Genomic DNA, 7,096 nt, shown 5'->3' on the forward strand with positions numbered 1-7,096 from the left:
CCATTTTGGTCCCATCAGTATAGACAGAGGCTGCATCATTCTCTCCTACTAAACCTCTTCTCCATTGACGTCTAGAGGCTATCCTCACCCGAAAGTGGCTGTTGAAGTCTAACCTTGGTAGAATATAATCTGATTTGCTAATGTTTGGCTGTTGGTTCAGGATGGCGCTATATACTTGTATATGTCCATAATCTTCCTATTTCAACCTCCTAATTTCTGTATTCTTATAGCAGAGCTTGCTTCTACTTTCCGTGTAAAGACGTCGATGGGCTTCTGATGCAGGAGTATATTGAACGCATGAGTGCGACATGACTTAATAGCCCTCGTAACCCCTGCACAGGCTGCTCTCTGTACTCCACTTAGTTTTCTGATATTATTGTATTTCTTTAATGCTGGTCACTAAAACAATGCTCTGTATGTTAAAATTGGCCTAATGATGGCCGTATACATCCACATAACTAACATATATTTCGTTTAAGGCCTCAGTACCTGCTTTATTTGTTATTTTTTTCAATGCTAATTTTCCAATTCAGTTTGGTATTGATTTCCACCCCCCAGATAATTAGCTGTGGGGCACAGCGAAATTGTTGTACCACTGATTAAATTGAGGTATTTTGGTTTTATTCGTGAAAAGCATCAGTTCCTTTATACTAGGGTTAACACCTAGTCTGTTCTTCTCAGCTCATAGGTGTAACTTTCGTATGGCTCTTTCTATAATCTCAATGATTGTGGAAGGATGCATTCCTTTAACATTATGTTATGTCGTCCGCATATGCTATATATATATATGGTGAAAGCTAACCACTTCTCCATTGAGTTGAAGTAGTCTTCCGTTCAGCACCAACACCTATAAAAGCGGGGAAAGGATACCTTCGTGAGAATATCTTGTCAAATAAAAAAGTTCTCCCTACAAGAACTGTAGAGCGGCTAACAGAAGTATATATGTATATAGTTTTATATACAGACGGACATGGCTAAATCGACTCAGCTTGTCGCGCTGATTATTTATACCGACCTTTCCTTCCGGGTGTTACAAACTTCGTGGCAAACTTATTATACTCTCTTCTCAATTAAAAAAACAAAAAACTTAACAAAAACTTAGAATTTAAAATTAAAATGAAAAGATAAATGTAAAGAGAAAAATATTAAAAATTAAATAAAAAAAAGATGAAAAAACTAAGAAAAAAATTACAAATTTTATAAATAATATAAAAAGAAATATATATGAATCTGGCAACACTGACATCGAATAAAAATAAAATTCAAAATAAAATATAAAATATGAAAAAAATTAAGAAATAAATTAAAAAATGTTTAAAAATATTAATATATATGGTAACAGTGACGAATTAGAAAAAAATAAAATTGTATTTTAAGAAATAAAAAAAGGTAAAAAAAAATAATAATTTAAAAAAAATTAAAAAAGTTAAAAAAAATTGTATCACTGTGGCCACACTGACAAAAATTTAGAATTTAAAATTAAGATAAAAAGATAAAAGTTAAGAGAAAAAATATTAAAAATGGAATAAAAAAGGTGAAAAAGAATAAGAAAAAAATTACAAATTTTAAAATATAAAATATATAATATAAAAAAATAGGAACAAAAATAAAGAAATAAATTAAAAAATTAAAAAATTAAAAAAAAATAAATATATAAGACTCTGGTAACACTGACGAAGCAGAAAAAACTAAAATTATATTTTAAGAAATTAAACAAAAAGTTGAAAATTATTTAGAAAAAAAAAATAAAAAAAGTTAAAAAAAAAATTGTTTCACTCTGGCCACACTGACAGCGAAACACAACTACACATGACAACGTTGTTTTTTTGCCGCTGATTACAGCAATATATGTTGCCATTACCAAATTCATTGTAAATTTCCATAGTTGTAGTATTTGTTGTTGTTGTTGCCACTGTTGCTATACCAACTGGTCTCCATACAGGCAATGACCATTTTGGGCAACTGGCGCGCCACCAGCACCTCATACATACATACAGGCAGTCGGTGGCGGCGTATATTTAACAAAGCGCCTCCCCAATATGGCAGACAAAGCAAACAACTGCAACAACAATACACACGAACAACAACAACACTGCGCACCATTAGTACGCATTCTTCAGTTAATTAGTTGTTGCGCGTTTTGTGACAGTGAACACCTGCAAAAGTGAAGCAGTGCCGCCGCGTCGCACAATCCAATGGCCGTTCACAGCAATGAAAATAAGCACAACAACTACAACAGCAAAAATAAGAGCCAAGCATGTACGTAATGGCTGTTGCTTTAGTTGGAGGCGCTATTTGATTGACGCGCGTGAAAAGCCCATAACTGAATTGTAGGGCCCGTTAAAGTGTAAAGAGTTTCTTCGCTTCCCCTCATGCACACTCAAGCACACATGCGCGCTTTAAAGCCGAGTATGAATTCCATATCGAACGCTGAACATAAATTGTGAGTGCATGAAGCCGTGCGGCGCGTCGCAGCTGCCTGGCATATTAAGCAGCTCCGAGGTTTTGCATTTCTTCACTGCTCTGCTTCTTCTTCTTCCACGACTACTTCTGTGCTTGGTACTTAAAATCGTTGGCTGTTGAATTTAATTTTTCCTTAAGTTTTGTGACTTTTAATTGACGCTCCAACAATTGCCTTGGGTGACGCTCACGAGTTTACTGCCGCTATGGCTTTGATTTTATACTTATCAATGCTTGCTGGTGCGCGGGCGGGAGGGGGAGGTAGGTTCTGAACATTCGAACAAGTGTTTCGAGCGACGAGCTGGGCTTTGATTTTAATTGGAATTAGCATATGAATGTCATTTCAATGCGCAGAACATAAAAAAAATACATATATGTGTGTACATGTATGTATGTATGTGTGTACTTATGCTTTGCGAGTACACGTGGTATGTATTCTAATCACATAAAGGCAAATGTAACTACAAATACATGATTGGCACAGCTGTTGTTTCGTACTTGTATATGTGTATGTGTGTTTGTAAGCGCGGTTAAAATCAAAGTGGAAATTTCACATTTCGAATGGGGGTCACGCTCTAAATACTAGGAGCCACATTTTGCATAGTTATGCCCATACTATACATGTGTTGTGTTTAAGCATTTAGCAACAAAGATAATTAGTTATAAATAAAATAATGTGTTAATGATTTAAAAAAATACCATCTGATCAAATTTGACCCGAACTGACAAAAACAACAAATATTTTAATGCAAATCTTTATTATGGGTTTCATAATAGCTTCTTTTGAGCTAATACAAGCATTCCAACGATTAATCCAATTTTCCATACACCATGTTGAATTCTCGTTTCGGCTGGGATGCCCTACAGATCTTTCAGCGAGTTCTAGTTTTTTCGGTTTCAGCTCATTTTGGAGCGCCATTCGCTAGATTGTTGGACAGTCATATTCATAAACTCATGTCTCATCACCAGCAATAATGCTTTTGGAGAATGTAGGGTTTTCAGTTACGTTGTCAAGCATCTCTGTTGCGACCTTTACTCGTCGTTCTTTTTGCAAAAGATTTAGGTCTTTGGGTGAGTCCAGCATTAGCTGACCATTCGTCCCGGTTTGGCCGGGACAGTCCGTCTTCCGAGTTAAGCGTCCCTGCCGTTCCGGCCTTAGAAATTAAAAAAAGAAAGAATGAATTGAATAAAATTGTGTTGCTCTCTCACCTATTATATGTCGACGCGCCATGTCATCAAATTCCTTCAGGTCACCTTTGTTTTTGGATCTTCTTCTCTTTTACTTAAAAATTTCAGATACTACAGCCAATGGAATCATTATTCTCAAACACTGAAATTCTTTAGAGATGAATACCTTCCTTCCTTTCCTTATCATACTGGAGCTAATGGATGGAAATGTAAATCATGAAAAATGCGGAGTAAAGATGATTTTTGCATATTTACTTTGCCAGATCTTTTTCCAGATACAGAGGCCAATCTGTTGACGATTCCGAAGAACTTTTACACCATCGCTTTGTCATGTCATTGAGACTAATAAAACAAAGATTTAAATATAGCAAAGTAATTATAGTCAAGGGATCTCCTGAGACATCGGTACCATTAAAAAAATCTTAACAACAAAAGTTGGAAATATATTCTCTTATATCTCATCTGTATACATATATATAACTGACCTCATGAAATGTGCACGGAACGAATTTTGCTTGGCATAAATTTTTAAATATTTAAAAATCACCGAAAAACTCTGATAAATTCACCACTTGCTCGCTTAAATTCAAGTCACATGAACGCTGAACCGCAAACCCAATAAAAGACTCCAGTACTCAATATACCCACATAAATACATTTTGCTGATGAGTTGTAGAAATGAATTGTGAAAGTCATAAGTGGAGTGCGATGGTAAGAGATTACAGAAATTCCCCACCACAACAGCAACAGCAACAACAAACAATAGCAATGCGGATAACCACACCAGTTCAAGCAATTGAGCAGTCGAGCAGTCAACGCCACCAACGCAAACCACAAAAATTTATTGCTAACAGCATTTTCGAGAGTCGGCAATGAAAAGAATAACAAGAACAGCAAAAAAAAAAAACTGAAAAAAAATTAACAAACGCATCAGCATTTTTCTTACCTTTCAGCCACAAATTAAAGCCACGACTTGAGGCACCTTCAACGCGAGACAACGAACCTTTAAAACCTCACAGGTGTGCGCAATCAATCAATGCGATCGTATAAAAAGACACAAATCAAAAAGTACAACAATAACAAAAACACATTATACTTTTGCACGAGCTTAGCATAAAAAGATAAAACACAAAAAAAAGACGACCAAGCTATAAAAATTACAACAAACATTTTGAGGAAGCTAAGCGCTCGGTTGGAGCCAAGGCAACAGCAGTCTACTGCCGTGGAAGAGTTTACAAGAGAAGCCTAGAGGAATTAAAAGTTTGTAGTTGTTGTAAACAAATTGTTTATTGATTAATGCCTTGTAAAAACGAACTTATAGTCAACGGGTGTGAAGAACCGCAAAAATTTTGATTTGTTTTTTAAATTTTTTAAAAATATGAAAATCGTAAAAGTTGTTTTATGAAATATAATGAATTTGAAAAAAATATTATTAAGGTATCTGATTTTCTTTTGACCTTAAAGGAGCCTTCCTTGGAACTACTTAGAAAGTTCTTAGAGGTATTTAATTTCAGAAATCAAAACTGTTAGTGTATGAGGCTTCCAAGCTCACTTTCAACATAATAGTCATAGAGCGCGTACATTGGAATATTGAGGATCACAGAATAAGCGCTCTATGAAATATTTAGATTATGCAGCAAAGCATTTGAACAATATCTTCGGAGATTGTAGCATTGTCTTGAACAATAATCCATGCCAAATTTTGGGAAGATATCTTAACAAATTAAGAGTTTTTCATACAAGAACTTACCTTTAATTGATCAGTTTGTATGGCAGCTACATTCTATAGTTATAGTGATCCGATATCGACAATTCCGACAAATAAGCAGCTTCTTTGGGGGATAAGGACGTGTGCATAGTTTCATATCGATAACTTAAAAACTGAGTGAGATGGCTGAGTTGACTCAGCTTGGTACGCTGATCATTTATACATATATATTTACTTTATAGGATCCGATGTTTCCTTCTGTGTGTTACAAACTTTATGGCGAAAAAATTAAGCTTTTCTTTTTTTCACCAGGTAGTTTCAGACCTTATAAATAAGTTATTCTTTATGTAATACTAATTGCACATCAACAAAGTCTCTGGTTATCCTCGAGGCAATTCAAATGAAGTAATAGGCAATGCTTACGGCCAGTCGGCTTTTGATTTTAATCTCAGCATTACTACGGGCATGGTATCATATTCGACCTTGTTAATGAATTCGGGCTAAATTGGCAATGCAATGAATTCAGCTGGTATGTGGAGGTAAGGCTACATTCGTAAGTTGAAAAAAAGAAAATCCCTCAAAATAAGGGAAGAAACAACTTCTTTCGATCGATTTCGGTGAAATATGTATATAATAATTACACGATTTTAAGATTAATTAAATATACATAATGCAGGTCTTGAGAACAGAGTTTGAAAGTACTTATAAATACATTTACTGTGCTTCTGATCAACAACATATTTGCTATGGAAAAATGGGTGTCATTCCTGAAAAGACGCATTCAAAATGAAATATATTCCATTCGACTGCATGCTTCGCAAATCTCATTAATGTATTCTAGTAAATCATTTTCAGCTTGGTTGGTATAAAAAAATACAGTACCAGCAATTAAACCATATTTCCATTTAACAAGCATTAAAATAAAAAATTAATTATGTTGAATATTTTCCCATACTTTGTTGGCTAAAGCATTCTCTACGATCTGGCTATCCTACTTCAAAGTTCTATGAGCCTCTTGGGAGGTAAGTAATTTCATGTATTCACTTCTGGCTTTTTTTGTCTAGCACATAGTTGAAGGCTTTTGCAGCCCAAAAAGGATTTCTGTACGCGCCCATCGTGTTAAAATGAAAATTTCATTATCCATGGCGCTTAAGTTTGACTTGCCACGACAGCGGTGTAACCAACCAGCCCGACAGCCATAAACGGCTAAGAAATGTTGCAGTCGCCATTGCCATTTAAGCTGGTAAACATACACATAAATACCGGCAACAAGAACAGATAAGTCACTTACTACTCCAGCTACAATGGTGCGCATGCGCATGCGCCTAGTTGCCTTTCCTGTTAATTGTGGCCGCCTGCGCCAGCACGTCAGTCAGTCAGGCGTTCGCTGTCTCGCATTTCTGCTTGATGTGGCGCGACGCGCATTCAAATATGGCATTGTCGACATTGGCTCCATCGACTGCTCTGTAAGGGCCTTCGCCTTCAATAACGAACATCCCGAGCGTGCAACATTAAAACGTACAATACTCGTAAACTTGCGAAAATCAATAACAGCCATGAGATTCGAGAACTCGAGTGGTTTGCTGTTTGTTTTGCTTGAAATACACACTTGTGTTTGTATGTAAATATGCATGACCCGGGCCACTCATGCTGCGGGCAGTGCAATGAACAACGACTGGTTCTAGTGCAAATGGATTGTGTGTGGAGCTCAAGTACACTGACATTCATACATACCTACAA

The 7,096-nt window shown here is 35.9% G+C and overlaps 1 long non-coding RNA gene across 1 annotated transcript; it reads right to left on the reverse strand.

Moving 5' to 3' along the window:
• Window positions 1-3,228: 3,228 nt before the first annotated feature.
• Window positions 3,229-4,774, reverse strand: LOC118681152 (uncharacterized). Its single transcript, XR_004976840.2, has 3 exons — window positions 4,134-4,774; window positions 3,904-3,990; window positions 3,229-3,842 (listed from the first exon to the last, which is right to left on the reverse strand). It is a non-coding gene; the product is annotated as an uncharacterized lncRNA (long non-coding RNA).
• Window positions 4,775-7,096: the final 2,322 nt, after the last annotated feature.

The sequence above is a fragment of the Bactrocera oleae genome, chromosome 6, assembly GCF_042242935.1.
Source record: "Bactrocera oleae isolate idBacOlea1 chromosome 6, idBacOlea1, whole genome shotgun sequence".
Lineage (NCBI taxonomy): Eukaryota > Metazoa > Arthropoda > Insecta > Diptera > Tephritidae > Bactrocera > Bactrocera oleae.